Raw genomic sequence first — 19,810 nt, 5'->3', positions numbered from 1 at the left:
TGCAGATTAATTATCCTTTTTGCAAAATGGTAATTGTTTTAGTATCACACCAGAAAAAATCTACAATTTATTTGGAGTCAAACAAAAACAGTAATGTTAAATACGTCATTACATCATTGTGTTTATTAGAAGCCTGCAATTAATTCCTAAGACTCCTTTGGTCTTTAAAGCTGCATAAACGAACAAAAGAATGTTGGTATTAATTTTCAAACAACTGCTTATCTTTCACATCAGTCTGATTTGTGTGAAAAGGAGGCAATGTTATGAAGTTTAGTGGATATCGTATATTAACTTAATTTCATTGTGTTGCTGACACGTCTGATAATATAGTCACACATCCCATTAAATTGTAATGTTAAAATTTGAAGATTTTTGTTCAGTGGTGTGTAACTTTAACTCACTGTTGAAGAGGTTGCAGAGTGTCTTCTTAACAAAAGATGCTTTAAGAAAAACAACAGCAATACTGGGGAAAATAGTCAGAAACTCTTTGTGAGACCCCCAAATGGAAATCCTTTGGACTGCCCCTTAGTGTGCCATTATGTGCATGTGTTTTCACACATGTAATTTATGTGAATATTCAAGGTTCAGAATTCATGTTTAGCTATTTTAAGGAAAACAGTAAAATCCTAAAATTTTTAAAAATAAAAACAGTTATGAGTGATGTCATTTTTCACTCTAAAAGGTGGGTGACAGGCATGGCTATTATTATCTTTTACAGTTTCTATGATCCATTATCTTTGTTCCTATATAGCTCTCCTTGGCTACTATGTCCCAGCTGCTTTGGCATTCTCAGTGTGCGGTTTCCACGCAGCATTCTAGTACAGATGGAGGTTAGGTTCCTCCTTATTATTCTATAACTTTAGCATAGATTTTAAATGATTGAAACATTGAACACAGCTTCATTAGCCAGGGAAAGCAAAGTTAAAACACAGCCTTTCCACCTGCTGACTTACAAAACTCCCATTGAATTAATGTTACTTTAACCAAAGTCGATCATGGCAACATGCTAAAAATATTTTGAAGTGGTTGAAATCTGTTATTACCAGAGGTGCTTCCTACATAGCTTAGAGAACGGGAAATTGAAATTGACCAACACTTAGAGACCATGCCTTTTTTTTGAGATTAAATATAATTTGGTATATGGAAAGAACAGCTAACACTATGGGCCACACATCATTTAATGCCATTTAACAATAACTTAACATTTAACACCGGAAGTCAGCCCTTCCAGAGTGCCAAGAGCCAGACACCCTTCTATTCTTTTACAAAAATGATGTGTTGCATCTTCGTAACAACTCCCTGAAATAGGTATCTTGTTATCCCAAGAGTGACATGCCCAAGGTCACCCAGCTAGTCAGAGGTGAAAACAAGTTTTAATCCCGGGGGTCTGGCATCAAAATGTTTGTTTTCCTCCACTCAGCTCTGCTGACAAATGCCTGGTGGGCACCTCTAGGTGCCAGGTCTGGTGCCAGGTGGAGCCCTGGCAAAAAAAAAAGCTTTATTTTTGCAAATTTAAAATTTTCTTCTTATAACTGAGGCTTGAATCTATTTTCATTTTAAGTGACACATCTTAAAATTTCATTTCATTAAGGACTTTATTTCAAAAATCTACATTTTATGTCATTTTCAGACTAAAAAAAGAACAGCTTTCTTTGGCAACTTCAAGATATCTCATGAACGTTCACCATTTTTCTGGAGAATGTTGATATGGATCATTAAAAACAATAAAAGCAGTCCTTGTCCAACTTAACAGAATTGGTCATTATTAGAATATTTGGGAAAGCCCAAGTGCCCCGTTCTTTTCTCTTTCCCTGGTATATTTTATTTATTTTCTTAAATGTTTATTTTTGAGAGAAAGAGAGCACGAGCAGGGGAGGTACAGAAAGTGAAGGGGACAGAGGATCCAAAGCAAGCTTCACACTTGACAGCGGAGAGCCTGATGTAGGGCTCAAACTCACGAATCATGAGATCATGACCTGAGCTGAAGTCAGACATTCAACCGACTGAGCCACCCAGGTGCCCCTCCCTGGTACATAGTGGTTCATGTAAGAGCATTACTTTCATTCATTTATCCATCCATACATCCACTCACTTATTCAATCAAGTCTCCTCTAAAATGTGCAGGATTAGGATGAAAGCACATGTCCATTCTTTGTCCCACCCACACAGAACTATCCTTTGGACGCTTTCAGTACTAGTCACTGCACACCAGCAGCATGATCTGCTTTTAGGATAGAATGAAGGAGGAGGTTGTTCCTCGCCCTGGAAGCAAGTTTGAGGCTTTTGGCCAGGGAACCTTGTGGTCTCAGAGAATGGCCTAGAAGTGGGGAGGAGACACAGAGGCTCCAGGTGGGCACCTCCTCTTGGCTCCATGGACTCTTCACCGACTGAGAGAAGCAGGAAAAGGGAAAAAGTGAGGCCCAGGGCAGAAGCCCTTGGTTGCCCAAGACTGCAGTGGTCTTCAGTGGTACTGAATTCTACAAATGTTTATTCAGTGCACACTCTGTACCAGATTCTGTTCTAAGCACTGGGTTGCACTGTAACAAAACAGACAACATCCTTATGTCTAGTAGAAATAGACATCATTTCTTATACACTAAATTTTATGCTTCCCATGGCATCATGCTGTGGCTGATGTAAGATTGTTCACTGTGTATTTGTTTAGAGTTTCCTTTGTGTAAATCACTGCATTAGAAGAAAAATACAAAGGACCCTTTAGAGAGGCTCAGAGACAATGGGAACTTGCTATTTCTTCTGTGTCTCAGAACAAAATTCTCAGTTTTGCTGTGATAGAACAAAGGTACATCCATCTTACATCCTGATTTTAACAGTTTACTCAACAGACTTACTTGGTGCCTTCTTAATGACAGTCACACTTGAAATGAATTGTTAAAATTGTAGCACAAACCAGGTTATTTCCTCGGCATTCAAAGCTCAATATATCTAAAGGGTATTTTCCTGTGTTGTTCATGTGATTCACTGAGCTGTAGGAATCTGAGTTTTCTGTGAGTTCTTCTTAAGACTTATGATTTGTACAAGCTGAATAGGTCTTACTGGACCTCCTTCCCCTCATTAAGAAATAATAGGCTAGATGAAATAGCCCATATGTTCCTCTCAGATCCAAGAGAAGAATCATTTGGACCTAAAGCCTGGAAAGAATCATCTAGACCTAAAGCCTGTGCCCTTGGTCACAGTAATGAGAAAGAAAACATTATGAAGTAGTTGGTGAATCATAAAGGTCATATATGAAAGACCCACAGCTAGTATCACCCTCAATGGGGAAAACTGAGAGCTTTTCCCCCAAGGTCAGGAACGCAACAGGGATGTCCACTGCACCACTGTTGTTCAATATAGTATTGGAGATCCTGGCCTCAGCAATCAGACAACAAGAAGAAATAAAAGGCATCCAAATCAGTAAGGAAGAAGTCAAACTTTCACTCTTTGCAAATGACATGATACTTTATGTAGAAAAATGGAAAGACTCCACCAAAAAATTACTAGAACTGATAGGTGAATTCAGCAAAGTCACAGGATATAAAATCAATGTACAGATATCTGTTGCCTTTCTATACACCAATGATGAAGCAGAAGAAAATGAAATCAAGGAATCGATCCCATTTACAACTGCACCAAAAACCATAAGATACCTAGGAGTGAACTTAACCAAAGAGGTAAAAGATCTGTACACTGAAAACTATAGAACACTTATGAAAGAAATTGAAGAAGACACTAAGAAATGTAAAAACATCCCATGCTAATGGATTGGAAGAACAACTATTATTAAAATGTTGATACTACCCAAAGCTATCTACACATTCAGTGCAATCCCCATCAAAATAACAACAGCATTTTTCACAGAGCTGGAACAAACAATCTAAAATTTGTATGGAACCAGAATAGACCCTGAATAGCCAAAGTAATGTGGAAAAGGAAAAGCAAAACAGGAGGCATCACAATTCCAGACTTCAAGCTATATTACAAAGCTGTAATCATCAGGGCAGTATGATACTGGCACAAAAACAGACACATAGATGAATGGAACAGAATAGAGAGCCCAGAAATGGACCCACAACTATATAGTCAACTAATTTTCAACAAAGCAGGAAAGAGTATCCAATGGAAAACGATCTCTTCAACAAATGGTGTTGGGAAAACTGGACAGCAACATGCACAAGAATGAAACTGGACCACTGTCTTACACCATACACAAAAGTAAATTCAAAATGGATGAAAGACCTAAACGTAAGACAGGAAACCATCATAATCCTAGAGGAGAACACAAAGCAGCAACCTCTTTGACCTCAGCCGCAGCAACTTCTTACTAGACACATCTGCCAAAGCAAAGGAAACAAAAGTAAAAATGAGCTGTTGGGACTTCATCAAGATGCAAAGCTCTTGCAGAGCAAAGGAAACAATCAACAAAACTAAAAGGCAACAGACAGAATGGGAGAAGATACTTGCAAATGACTATCAGATAAAGGGCTACTATCCAAATTCTATAAAGAATTTATCAAACTCAACACTCCTCCCCCCCAAAAATAATGATAATCCACTTAAGAAATCAGCAGAAGACATGAACAGATGCTTCTCCAAAGAAAACATACAAATAACTAACAGATACATGAAAAGATGCTCAACATCACTCATCATCAGGGAAATACAAATCAAAAACACAACGAGATACCACCTCACACCTGTCAGATTGGTTAAAACTAACAATTCAGGAAACAACAGATGGTGAGGATGCGGAGAAAGTGGAACCCTCTTGTGCTGTTTGTGGGAACGCAAACTAGTGCAGCCACTCTGGAAAACAGTGTGGAAATTCCTCAGAAAGTTAAAGATGGAACTCCCCTACGACCCAGCAATTGCACTACTAAGTATTTATCCAAATGATACCAAAATGCTGATTTGAAGGGGCACATGCACCCCAATGTTTATAGCAGCACTATCAACAACAGCCAAATTATATAAAGAGCCCAAATATCCACCGACTGACAAATGGATAAAGAAGATGTGGTGTGTGTGTATACACACACACACACACACAATGGAATGTTATTAGCCATCAAAAAGAATGAAAACTTGCCATTTGCAAAGATGTGGATGGAACTAGAGTGTATTATGCTAAGTGAAAAAAGTCAGCCAGAGGAAGACAAATACCATATGATTTCACTCACGTATGTGGAATTTAAACAAAAAAGATGAACATAGGAGAAGGGAAGGAGGAATAAAATAAAATAAAAACAGAGAGGGAGGCAAACCATAAGAGATTCTTAACTATAGAGAACAAATTGAAGGTTGCTGGCAGAGAGGTGGGTGGGAGGATGAGCTAAATGGGTGATGGGCATTAAGGAGGGCACTTGTGGTGAGCACTGGGTGTTATATGTAAGTGATGGATTACTAAATTCTCCTAAAACCAATACTACTCTGTATGTTAACTAACTTGAATTTAAATAAAATATTGGAATGGCACCGGGTAGCTCAGACGGTTAAGTGATTGACTCTTGATTTCGGTTTAGGTCATGATCTCACAATTCCTGAGATGGAGCTCCACAATTGGTGTGGAACCTGCTTAAGATTCTCTGTCTCCTTCTTCTCTGCCCCTCCCCTGCATGCTATAAATAAATAAATAAATAAATAAATAAATAAATATCTTAGAAAAAAAAAAAGGAGTTGGTGAGATGCATTGAAGCTTCCCTCATCATAAACTCAGTTTTTCACCATACCTTTAAGTAGTGCAGAAATGCAGGATTTATGCATTCCCATCAGTTATTTGAATATATCTGGATGGGTCACCTAATCCTACTGATCAATATCTACCTGATTTTAATACTTTCTTTATGGCCTCATTTGGAGGGTAACATGACATTAAAGTGCTTGAGAGTCAGGGCGCCTGGATGGCTCAGTTGGTTACGGTTCTGACTTCAGCTTAGGTCATGATCTCGCAGCCCGTGAGTCCAAGCCCCACATTGGGCTCTGTGCCGACGGACCAGAGCTTGGATCTTGCTTCAGATTCTGTGTCTCCCTCTCTCTCTGCCCTTCCCCTGCTCGTGCTCTCTCTTCTGTTTCAAAAATAAATAAACATTAAAAGAAAATAAAGTGCTTGAGAGTCAAGTGCCTCTCCATGATGACCTGGGGGGTGCCACAAGCCTGATCCCAAAACATAGAGGCCATGCCATGGTCTTACCACAATCACAGTAATGGAGTTGAAAGAAAAGGGGAAAGAGTCAGAGAAGGAAAGAGGGCCTCAGTTGAGTTTGTATCTAGAATTGGCCAAAGGGATTCTTTGCACAATTTTATTTGAGGATTTAGTATTTAAACATTTGCCACTTAGGAAACATAATAAATTGTGAGAATGGGAATCTTGAGTGAAGGTATCCCGTTGATTCACTTTTTAGATATACGGTGGTCATTACAGACCCATTTAGTCAATTGAGGCCATTTATGTGGGCAGAGAGGTTCCTGATCTATTTCTTAAATCATTCTCTAAATTATAAACAAAATGCTTTTACTTTTCTTCTTTAACTCATGCACTGTTCTATCCCATGGGAATCAGTTAAAACTGGTTGTCCCCCCATTTATATCCCTCTATTCTCAACTTCTGACAAACTATCTGCCTCTCACATCTTACTGCTTTCTCTTACGCTGTATTGCAGTGTTGTGCTATTGAGCTCCTCAAATGTGGTTGGTATGCCTGATGAATACATTTTTTATTTTACTTAATTTCAGTTCATTCAAATTATGTTTAAAGAGCCACATGTGGTTAGTGGCTACTATATGGGACAGCACAGCAGTGTAGAATCATATTTTACTATGTATATCCTGTCCATCCAAATAGGAAGGTCAAGCATTACATTTTTATACTTCTCTTTAAATACTCACAAAATTGAGCACAGGGTTATGTATATGTAGTATATGTAGGCGCTTGATGATTATGCTTGTATTTTAAAGATCATAAGGAATTAATCACCTATAAATATAGAGGAACTCTAAATTTAGACCCTTTGAATTCGAACTAGATAACTCCCCTCTAACCTTTACTCTTCTCTTTTTATAGGAAATATTACTTAGTGTCTCACATTTTGAGATACTATGTCAGATTCTGGAAGCCATGCACATAATGGGCAGGATCCTAGTCCTCACAAACCTTGTAGCTTAGTAAATGAATAGAAAATTAAATTGTTGTTAGTTATGTCTTAGGTGAATCTTGTTAAAAAGGTCTAATGTACTGAGAAGGTCACACTAAGCCTTGTGATCCATGCCAGAATAGGTAGACTACTCATGATTGATGTGGATGCCTATATAACAGAGAACTACTTTTTATTTTGGTCACTTCTCAAATCAGAGTTATTTTATTTTATTTTATTTTATTTTATTTTATTTTATTTATTTTGTTTTATTTTATTTTACAAAGTTTATTTATTTATTTAAATAATCTCTATACCCAACATGGGGCTAAAACTCACAATCCACAAGATCAAGAGTTACAGGCTCTTCTGACTGAGCAAGCCTGGTGCCCCAGGTTAAGTAATTATAAACACTATGGCCCAAACCATAGATATTGACTTAATGACTTATTTTACAAAAAATAATTCCAATTGACTCTACTCCTTTAGAAACAATATGGCAATATGCATCAAGAATTTTATTTTATTTATTTATTTATTTTTTTAACATTTATTTATTTTTTTGGGACAGAGAGAGACAGAGCATGAACGGGGGAGGGCAGAGAGAGAGGGAGACACAGAATCGGAAACAGGCTCCAGGCTCTGAGCCATTAGCCCAGAGCCTGACGCAGGGCTCGAACTCACGGACCGTGAGACCGTGACCTGGCTGAAGTCGGACGCTTAACCGACTGCGCCACCCAGGCGCCCCTGCATCAAGAATTTTAAATGTTGATGTTCTTTGACTTAGCTGTTATATTTCTAAAAGTCTTGTAGAAAGAAGGAATCCTAAATATTGCAGGAGAAAAAGCTTTATGAACAGATGTATCTATTTCAGTGTTTCATATAATTGTAAAAATTACAAACAACCTAAACACTTAATAGTAAGGAATTGGCTAAGAAATCTAAGGTTTAGTTTTGATGAACTTTTGTGTAGTTACTAAGAATGATAATTATGAAAAACATGAAGATAATGAAAAACATAATGTAAATGTTATAAGTTAGTTTAAAGCATAACAGGACAAAAAATGCAGGATATAAAGTTTTATATGTAGTTTGATTATAATTTTATATCTTTTTAATGAAAAGTAATGAATGAAAACCACCCCCACAAAGTCTACGGTAGAAAAGACTACATGGAGAGGAATACACCAGTATAAATTATAAAATCTCAACTCACATACTTATTCTAGAAAACAGAAACAATTAATGTTGATCTTTTTAACTTATTTTGAAGATTATGTACTAATTTTCTGTGCCTGCTGTAACAAATTGCCACAAACAAATTAACACAATGGTGTTATCAGGGCTTTATGGGAACAATCCATTCTTTGCCCAGCCTAGCTTCTGGTAGCTGCTGACATTCCTTGGTTTGTGGCCTTATCATTCCAATCTCTCCTTCCTCCATGGTTATGTTGTCTTCTCCTCTTCTGTAGAATCAAATTTTTCTCTGCCTCTTGTAAAAACACTGGTGATTACATTCAGGGCCCATTGAGGTAAATCGGGATAATCTTTCCGTCTCAAAATCCTTAATCACATCTGCAAAGCCTTTAATTGCCTTATAAAGTAGCATTTTCATGTTTCAGGGATTTGGACATGGTTGTCTTTATTCAGCCTACCACAGATTTTAATGTACTGACTTTTTGTTTTGCAAATCTTGCAAAGGCCTTGGCCAAACAAGTAAATATTAACTTGAACATAAAGAAATTATATGGTAATGATGGAATTTCAGGACCTAGTTTTGAGAAATGGTTTTGAGTAGGGGGCCATTCTGTTATCTGCCAAATCATATTATGCAAGTTATCTCTTACTGTACTTATATGTAAGAGAAATCTTGAATATTTATTTATATTCTCTCATTATAGATTTAAGAATTCAAGAATTTTGAGTATCAGTATATGGAGAATTGGGACCCTAGAATTCACCAGCTAGATTTTTATTTTTATTTATTTTTAAGGTTTATTTAGAGAGAGAGAGAGAGAGAGCGCATGCGTGAGTGGGAAGAGGGGGCGGCAGAGAGAATCCCATGACCCTGGGGTCATAACCTGAGCTGAAATCAAGAGTCAGACGCTTAACTGACTGAGCCACCCAGGCGCCCCTAGATTTTTAAATATAGTCCAGGTTAGCTCATTCATTCATAAATAAGTGGGCAGAGAATGTCCTATTGGCCAGTCTCTGAGTCCTGGAAAATCAGCTTCCCATTTCCTCCACACTGACCTCCTCCACTCCACACACTACACCCCTCAAGAATACTCAGTGATTCTCTGGTCAGTTCTCTGTAGTACCTTGTGTAACCCCCTATGATTGATTGCCCTGGTCACTTTGTATCTCTGTTGTTTGTTCCATTTGTCCATCTTCCACCCACTGGGACTCCTCAGGGGTAGAAATGTGTTAGTTCCTGGATGCCTGGCACCCAGAAGAATAAATGTGGAAATGTATTGGATGGTGCTCCCAAACCAACTTTAGGCAAAAGATCCTTGTTGTTATTTGATTAGATTTGTGGGCTTCCTATTGATACTCTTTTTTTCCCCAGTGCTCTCATATATCATCATTTTTTTTTCTGGATAACTGTTCCTGACTTTTTCCATTTGGATCCTCGACTGTTTTCTTCTTTCCCTCTAAGTTACTGGTTCTTCTGTTTTTCAGGATCTTTGTTTGATGTAGAACTAAAATGTGACTCACAATAGACAATATCTAGACCTTAAAAGCTATTTGGAAAAATATATCTGAAGAGGAAATTCTTATGAAAAGCTATTACTCACTTCTCATGACTGTAATTTCTGAGTAGTGATGTAGTGATCACTAAAGTCCATCCCACAATTCCCTGGGAGGCCATACTGTATCACCCTTAGACCAGGCAACTGGGGTCCATCATTATAATGCTAACATTGCTGAAGAGCTATCACTCACTGCCTTTAAAAGAATTCCTTAAAGAATCAGAGAAACTACTGTTAGATAAACCAGTGGGTGGACATTAAAGAAAGGAAAGGAAAGGATGGGAGCTGATGAAGGCAGCAATGAGAATTAGAAAAGAGTTGAGTTATCAGTGGTAGCAGCAACCCTTAACCCATAAAAGTTCCTCAGAGGTAAACAGCAGAGAAAGCAGTAAATGTTTGAGAGAAAGAACATGAAAAAGTAAAAGACTAGAACAATAGAAATGACTAAGTTATACTAGAAAACATGTACACCAAACTGCTGTGACAAACAGACTCCAAATCTTTTAGGCATATACAGAGGCTCATTTCTCTTTGCATGGTTGTTTATAGACAGGGGGAACTACAGGGCTGGTAGGCAGCCCTCCATTCTTATCACGTGGCCTCTACCGAGGAGTCTAAAGTGGCTGTTCCAGCCTTTGCCATCTTCCAGCCAGAGGGATGGAGAAAAGAAAGGAGCCATACCCACTCACAGCTCATTTGGCTAGAACTTTGCTACCTGGCTACACTTAAATGCAAGCAAATCTTGTAGCTAGGCAGCCATGTGCCTGTCCAAAAATCAATTACTACTGAAGGAAAGGAGAATTATTTGGAGGATAACTATTTCTTCCTGATAGGGAAAAACAGAGGCAATCAGGAGTTGTACATGGTGAAATACGTTCAGTAAAAGGGTTGGCTAGACATAACAAGGGCAGGGAAATGAAAAGCTGTAGATATAAATTACTCTCTTCTAGCCAAAACTCTGTGTTTTTACTCAAAGTATCATATTTTGTAGTTATTCTATAATACCAAAAATTGTATTCTTTCTCCATTTTTTGAAATAGCATCTGTTTTCTTCTCCTTCACTATTCCGAACTCATGGGAGTTTCATGTATTTAAAATGCATGCCTCCTTTAAGGATTTCTTCCCCTCCCCCCCAACAGTTTCTTTCCATAACATAAAGCTCATTTTATTTTCTTTACATTAGTTGTAACTGTTGTAGTTTCTATTGAGAGTGCCATTTTTTATTACATATTGTATTGTTTTCAGAAACTTCACCAGATATAATTTTTGCTTCATCCTAAAATGCAGCACCTTTTCTGAGGGCAGAAGTCCTCTCTAACTTCTTTTAGATTCCTTATAGTGCCTGGCATAGAGCTGGGGAGAAAGAAAAGGCACTAAACAGACAGTTATTCGTTTGTCTTATTTGCACAAAATCAATGCAAGAACTTCAGAAAGCTTATCCCCCAAAGAGCTGAGGTACCAAAGCTAACCTATCAGGCCCAGATCAGAGACAAATGAAACAGATTCAGGAATGCAGAGATCACACGGGGTTCCACTGTAAGCAAGTATTGTTGAAGGAAGAATGGATTTTTTTTATTTGTTTACAAATCTTGTACTTGATAGAGATTTTACTGTAGTTGCTAAGAGAGCTTTGCTTTTACACAAGTATGAAACTCTCTGAGTATGGGAGATAATGATAGGTTTTTAGTGCTGAATATAGATTACTTCTATGTATCCAGAATCTAAATAACCAGGAAGCTCAACCAACTAGAAAAACAAAACAAAATAGCTCAGGTCAAAGACTTATTTTAAAAAGCAAAATTACAAGAGATGTCAGATTTGGGTTTATATCCATTTGTATATCCATTTACTTTTATACGTTAAATACATACATATTGCTGGCAATTACCGTTACTGTACTATGGGTTTCCACCATGTTTCATTGTTGATCTTAAAAAATAACTTTGGATTGTGTTAAAGGGCTTAATTAATTAATTATATTGAACTGAGAAGAATATAAAATTATGGAAATTTTTATGAAATCAGTATTACTTTCAGTGTAATTTCTAGACCAATTTCTCATTCTTAGACATTCCTAGTTATGCAAGATAGAGCCGTGAGCATAAAGTTCTCCTTCTTAGCCCCTCACTGTCATTAAAATCCAATCTCTGTCTTAACTAATTTGCTAGTTATTAAAATAATGTAAAGAGATGGGGTAAATAAGAATATAACGCAGATGAACAAATTCCAACTGTACTTATTAGTTTGTACAAAATATTCCAGAAATAAAATAAAATAATGTTTAATATGCAAATTTTCTTGATTTTTATACATTTTGGCTAAAACGGCATCTTCGGTGCCCTGTTTCTGTTCAGGTAAAGTTACTTAAAATTTAAATCTCCAAAATATTTATGTAAACTACTAAATTTACCTTTAATATTCAGTGCAAATTGCAAAATAGATGTAGCCTAAAATATTTCATGCAGTGGTACTGGTATAAGACTAGAGTGTGATATTTGACAGCTTCAAGTTTCCATGCATGTATCTAATCTTTTAACCCTTATACAGTGTTTAAAATGATTAGCTTTTGTGCATGGTTCTGATTTTAAATGATTTCTTCCCTGTCTAGAGGACTAGAATGATACAAAGCTTCAAAAACAGTTCAAATCCATGGGAATCTGTTGTGCTATTATTAAATCCCATCAAAGTAGGTAGTAGTTGTTGTTGTTTGTTATAATAGTATTATTTAAATCTACTCATTTCTTTCTCATATCCGTTTTTTTTTCAGACATGGGTACTTAAAGCTAGTCTTACAAACTGATTTCTATCAAAATCAATGTATGAAATATATGAGAGTTTTATACGAATAGTGTGCCATTTGTTGTTTCTGAGGAACCATGCAATTTTAAATTAATTATGGATGCATTCTAAGTGGTCTAATCTGTGGCTTAGATGACCTTAAAAGCTGAAAAGTGACCTGTTAAAGAAATAAATAGGTCCTCACCCAAAGCAAAGAGTTAAAGTGTTTCTCTGATGGTTGGAGGGTGTGAATCTGATAGTTTTCACATGTATGTTTCTTAGACACTGCTGCTTTGAGTTAGAATTTGCCAGAGTATTTACAATTTACTCTATCAGATCCAAAATATATACTGTATCATATTTTCTTATTATGTTTATTACATTGTTGGAAACAACATAATATTGTCCTGATAGAATATGAAAAAGACAATTTGCTCTTCAACTGCAATACATTTTAGGTTTGTTTTTATTTACTATTAATTGCTAAGAGTATAAAATAATACCTTTCTATCACAGTGCATACAGTCTTGCACAATTTCTCATAGCCTGCCACAACACTGAAGTTCCATCAAAGGTGCTGAACTCCAAAATATTATCTAAAGTGTTTTTGTTTCCCATTTCTTTATAAAATTAATTGGCTAGAGCATTCTGTGTATGAGTCCATTAATCAGACTGAATTGATATGATCAATCCTGGACCTAGTTTTTGAGGGAGGAGGTATGGGTCAACTGAAATACTGAATGATTCTGATTTTTTATCTTTTAGGCTCAGTTAAATCCAGGAGGATATTTTAACTTTGGTTATACTCCTATCCATGGGGGTAGATGCTCATTAAGTTTCATAAATAGACTTTTTATCTTTAATGGAAAGTCATGGTTAATACAGACACTATTTTAACTAAATAAACCTGCTTTTGAACCTTATTTGGCTGTCTTGTAGGGTGTGTATATAGGTGTGTGTTTTCAAGTAGGGCTTCCAAAGTCTGAGATGTTTTGTTTTATATAATGTTTCTATTAAAAACACCTAATTGTTCAAGAATACCCTTTTTTACACTAAAGAGAAGAAGGGAAAATATTAAATAGAGATAAATTCTTCAGGGGCCAGAAAAAGGCTGCCTGCAAGCATTGCACGAATCGCTGTCTCCACCTAGTGTAGGCTTTCAGGAATTAAGATTCTGGGTCCATAACAATGCTGTAAAGTTCTGATTTATGTTATGCACTTGTACAGTCATTACGGCTGGGCCTGCTGGTGCCATTACAGTTAAGGGTCTGTCAGCTCTTCATTTATAAGACAGAATATTAAGATGTCTATGCTTTTACATAAAACTCATACTGTGCTGGAACTCTGAAATCTAATGGCCTTTGCTCTATGCGAATGTTTATTAATAATGTAAGTTGAACTTGATCAGCTCCTTTTAAAGACACTTTGTTGGGCTGAAGTTATTAGGAACTGCGACCAGAAGACTGAATGTTTTTCCTTGAAAGAACCTTAGAATTAAACTAAAAAATAAGTTTCTACCCATACATTCATACAAGTATGCTTCTGTAAATTATAAGCATATTGTATTGTATATTATGGTTGAAGTTTTATTTTTGAATCCTCACACTTGCAGATTAAGTCCTGTCCCAACCCCTTTGCCAAGATATTGTTTAAATTCAGTTTAAGTGTGGAGGTTCCTCAGAAAATTAAAAATAGACCTACCCTATGACCCAGCAATAGCACTGTTAGGAATTTACCCAAGGGATACAGGAGTACAGATGCATAGGGGCACTTGTACTCCAATGTTTATAGCAGCACTCTCAACAATAGCCAAATGATGGAAAGAGCCTAAATGTCCATCAACTGATGAATGGATAAAGAAATTGTGGTTTATACACACAATGGAGTACTACATGGCAATGAGAAAGAACGAAATATGGCCCTTTGTAGCAACGTGGATGGAACTGGAGAGTGTGATGCTAAGTGAAATAAGCCATACAAGAAAGACAGATACCATATGTTTTCACTCTTATGTGGATCCTGAGAAACTTAACAGAAACCCATGGGGGAGGGGAAGGAAAAAAAAAAGAGGTTAGAGTGGGAGAGAGCCGAAGCATAAGAGACTCTTAAAAACTGAGAACAAACTGAGGGTTGATGGGGGGTGGGAGGGAGAGGGTGGGTGATGGGTATTGAGGAGGGCACCTTTTGGGATGAGCACTGGGTGTTGTATGGGAACCAATCTGACAATAAATTTCATATATGGAAAAAAATAAAATAAAAATAAAAAAATAAAAAAAAAAATAAATTCAGTTTAGACTCTTTTATGGATAGATACCTGACCCAAGAGTATGGCTGGCTAAATATTTAAATTGCCTCTCCCTACGCCTTCCTTTGGAGTTTTCATTCTAGTCTCCTCGAAAACAATGCTGTCTGGGGCAGCATTTCTATATGCTAAGGTTTTATTAGGAAGTGCCGTCCTAGGTCAGCAAAGTGGAAGGAAAATGAGAGCGTGGCAGGGATGGAGGGAAATGATACATGCTCCTGTTCTCAGTCTTGAAGAAAGCTTTCCAGTACATCAGGGATTGCTTTTTATTTTTTTTTTTATTTTTTTTTCAACATTTATTTATTTTGGGACAGAGAGGGACAGAGCATGAACGGGGGAGGGGCAGAGAGAGAGTGAGACACAGAATCGGAAACAGGCTCCAGGCTCTGAGCCATCAGCCCAGAGCCCGACGCGGGGCTCGAACTCCCGGACTGCGAGATCGTGACCTGGCTGAAGTCGGACGCTTAACCGACTGCGCCACCCAGGCGCCCCAGGGATTGCTTTTTAAAAACAGAGTTGGCTCCTATTGCAGAGTATGATCTATCTTACTCCAGAATGCCAGAGTTTACCTGTAATAAGTATTGGGCTTACCAGAGATTTAATACAGCATCCTCACCACTTCAGGTATCTCCAGAGCCACTGAATGTACCAGGTTGTAACATCCAGGTAACAGGGAGGCTTGTACTACCACTTGGACCTGCTTCAGATTCCTGTCGTGCTGTGGACGCCTGTTGAAATTGACAGCCTTCTGGGTTATCTGGTAAAAGGATCAGAGCAGTATTTTTCAAGTGTGGTACATGATGTTTCTAAAACCCACAAGAACCCATTAGTGCTGTGTCTTTTGTTGTTGTTGCTGTAGTAGAGGTACAAAATGCAACAAATTAACATTTATCTTAGAGGAATATCCCTACATATATCAGACTAATGGACATCTAAAACTCCATTGATGTAGCAAACCCTTATTGCCCACCCTCTGGCAAGGAAGAGGAGACTAACAATTTGGCTACTAATATAGGAGAAAACCAAGAGAATGTGATTTCATGGAAGTTAAGGGAAATCAAGTCAAGTGAAGAAAGTGTTTTCAGGGAAAAATGACCATTTGTTAGACATTGCTGTTCAGGTGTATCTTCAGAAATGACTTTTGCCTTTTGTAATGTGAAAATCCTAATGGGCAGTTTTATTGGGGTTTCAGAGATGAAAATCTAACTGGAATTGGTGTAAGAGAAAAGAGAAGAGGAAATGAGTCTTTTAAGGAATTCTCTATAAAGGAACACAATGAAATAAGGCAATAACTGAAGGTGGTTGTGGGGTGTAGAGAAGGTTCTTTTCTTTCTTTCTTTCTTTCTTTCTTCTTTTCTTTCTTTCTTTCTTTTTTCTTTCTTCTTTCTTTCTTCTTTCTTTTCTTTCTTCTTTCTTCTTTCTCTTTCTTTCTTTCTTCCTTCCTTCCTTCCTTCCTTCCTTCCTTCCTTCCTTCCTTCCTTCGTTTCTTTTTATTTTTTTCTATGTCAGGCCTGGCAGATATTATGCATATGGAATGACCCAGAGGCAGGAAAATTAATAGTGCAGGCAGAAACAAAGTCCTAGATGAGAGAGGATAAGGATCTAGGCCACAGGCCAAAGTTTTGGCCTTAGACTAGAGCCAAACAGCTCCACTCTAGCTAGTCTAGAGGGAGGGAGTCTGGAAGATTTGCTGATGGGAAGGTGAAGAAGGTCTCTTTTGAACACTTGTGTTTTGTCAGTGAAATAAGATCTCCAACAGCCCTGAGCAATGGATGACAGAGTGTGGAGGTTTAATGAGAAGGAAATGGTGTGCTTCTCAGAGGCCTGGAGTCATAGGGCTAGAGGAAGGCAGTGGGATGCCCCAGAAGTCCTAAGGACCCACTTGAGGTTTGCGGTTGTACATTTAAAAATAGTGCTTGTCAACACTATTGGATCTGATGCTCCCTTTGTATAACAAATATTTTGTAATCCTAAAATATTATTTTACTATCCCAAAATACAATTTGTAGTTAAGATAGCCTAAGCACCAATATAATTTCCAAAGAAATGCCTGTCTAGTAACAATAACTATAGTAAAAGAAAAATAATTTAAAAACAAAAAGTATATATATTTCAATATAATTCTCAGTACAGTGATACTAGATAACATGATTAAGTTTGCAGATTCTTGTTCCTATGCAAATACCAGCTAAATGTATGAACTATAAATGCCAAATGATACAGTTGTTTACTGGTGACTCAAAAGCCATGAATGTTAGTGTCATTAGTGATAGGATTTTTCCAATGAGTAAATGACACATGAAGCATCAAAGTTACCCTCTTTGAGATATTTTTTTAAAGGTTTATTTATTTATTTTGAGAGAACAGAGACAGCACAAGTTGGGTAGAGGCAGAGAGAGAGAGAGAGAGAGGGAGAGACCGAGAGAGACAGAGAATCCCAAACAAGCGCAACAGTGTCAGCCTGGAGCCCCATGCAGGGCTCAAATTCATGAAACCCTGAGATCATGACCTGAGCTAAATAAAACAAAGAGTTGGACGCTTAACTGACTGAGACACTCAGGCACCCCTCCCTTTTTGAGATATTAGAGGGAGTTTCATTTCTAGAAAATTTGATGTTATATATCGAGCAAAAATACTTTATTATAAAATGTAGTTTGGTTTTAGGCACCTATAAATAGATATTGATCTAACATGAACATTCGGAGGGAAATTTGCAAGTGTAGAATGCAGGACAAACTTTCTTTGTGTAGGACTTTCCCACACTTTGAAGGACATTTGGTATTCTTGGTCCCCTGCCAGGTGAAATGACAGCAATGTCTTCCAATCATTGTGAGAACCAAAAGTTCTTAAATTCTCAAAACTCTCTGTAATTATCCATACCACCTCCCGTTCTCATTGTTCTCTGTTGATCTATTGCGATTCCATGAATGGAATCTTTAATGTGTTTTCTCTAGCCACTGTCGACTATTAAGGTATAGGTTTTCAGTATGTAGAGAATTGGACCAGGGTTGGTTTCTATTTTTTAAAACTTGAGTACAAAAAAAGGAAGAGTAGGGCAATGAGTCAGGACAAGAGCATGACTGTAATGCTGGATCATGAATTCTAGCTCAGTATAGAGGGAAGAGTGGACTTGGTAGGGAGGTATGGAATGTGACAAGGTGATAGAAAAAATGGTTTGGAACATTTGGTAGAGTGAAGAATTGTTAGAGTGGGCTACTTAAACATGTGAACTAGAGAAAATGGATGGTGGTGGAAGGTGGGCTTCTTGCACTTAAAATTTAGCAGTGGTACTGTTATTTGTAATGACCAGTTTAAGGCTGTATCCATGGGAAGGTAGCTGATGTGAGATGGAGTTAAGATTATTGGAGGCACTGAGAGGCCAGGGGGGATTGTCTACTTAGATATTCAAAAGATGTTGAATGATTACCAGAACAGAGGGGAAAGAACAAAGCAATCCAGGATGGTAAAATCTTTATAAATAAGCAGGAAGGGTACAGAGGAACTGATATGAATGCAACAAGGAAGGATAATAGGTGCTCTGGTCTACTGGAATGTGCTTCAAAGCAAAGACCTTTGGAGGAGGATGCAGGAACAGTATCTGGAAGTGGTGACGAGGAGCAAGAAGAGAGCTTCCACACACACCTCCAGATAATTTAGTTTTCCTTTAGCATAAGAATCAAATTTGTTTTTATTTTTATTTTAAAGTTTATTTATTTATTTTGAGAGAGAGAGAGAGAAGAGAGAGAGAGCGAGCACAAGCAGGAAGGGGCAGAGAGAGAGAGAGAGGGAGAGAGAACGGTTCTCAGGAATTGTGATATCTGACCTGAGTCAAGCCAAGAGTCAGATGCTTATCTGACTGAGCCACCCTGGCTCCCCTAGAGATTTTCAATAGAAGCAGATCTTTAGGAGATTGCCAGGTATTCGGAAAATAAAAATTGATGTGAACTAATTATGTTCCTGTCATTTTCACCAGCAACAGCAGGAGTTTACTACCTTCCGATGTTACTCATTTTCCTAGTTCAAATTGTTGTCTAAAAGAATGAGCTTTCCGTTTCCCCTTAGACTTCATTCAGTGGTTGGGTATTTATTGTATGTAGCTAACATTCTGGGGGCATCAAACTAAAACATATGATTTCACTGAGAAATATAACACAGGGGCTATATGCCCTGGCTTCTAAGAGCCTTCACTTGGTTCCACCTGGTTCCATGTTGGTAAGGAACAGGTCTTTCCTGCCACCCCACCCCTCACCATCAGGCCCCAAGAATTTCCATCAATCTTATGGGAACTGGGCCCTTGAACATAAGATTGAGTACTGCAGTTGGTTTCTGATGGGGACGGCTATTTCAGAAAACTTTTAAGCTCAGATGACCATCACATGTGCTCAAAAAGTGTAGGTGATGGGCTGCTTCTTGTATTCTCATTCATTAATCAGTGATTGTTATTTAATAAATGTCCATCATTTTTTTCTAGACTCGGTATGACTTAGCTATAGTGATTATTCTCTTGCCATAGTGTTAAATTTTATTGGCTAATATTGATTTAGGAATTTTACCTCTTTAAGTAAAACTGCTGTATTACTTCTTAATTACCAGTGTGGACTTTATTATGAAGCTTATCTCTCCTTCGTGGAATAAATGAACTAGTTTTCTCTATCTTATAATTTAAATATTTTATATAGCATGAAAATGATCTGTTCCATGACCTGTGGAGTTATGCAAGCAAGAGCATGCTCTGTATTTTCTGTTTCAAGTCTATGAGTTTTTTTTTAAATTTTATTTATTTCATCAGAATTTTTGCGTTTATTAACTACACATGCGTAATATATTCTTTAAGCCCTTTCTATGCTAAA

At 37.4% G+C, this 19,810-nt stretch overlaps 1 protein-coding gene across 1 annotated transcript in view; it reads left to right on the top strand.

The window, feature by feature from the left end:
• Nucleotides 1-19,810, top strand: part of LOC115525350 (doublecortin domain-containing protein 1-like) — a 256,343-nt gene that overhangs the window by 144,961 nt on the left and 91,572 nt on the right.

This window comes from Lynx canadensis, chromosome D1 (genome assembly GCF_007474595.2).
Source record: "Lynx canadensis isolate LIC74 chromosome D1, mLynCan4.pri.v2, whole genome shotgun sequence".
NCBI classification, from domain to species: Eukaryota; Metazoa; Chordata; class Mammalia; order Carnivora; family Felidae; genus Lynx; species Lynx canadensis.
This window is presented reverse-complemented; position numbering and strand designations above follow the sequence as displayed.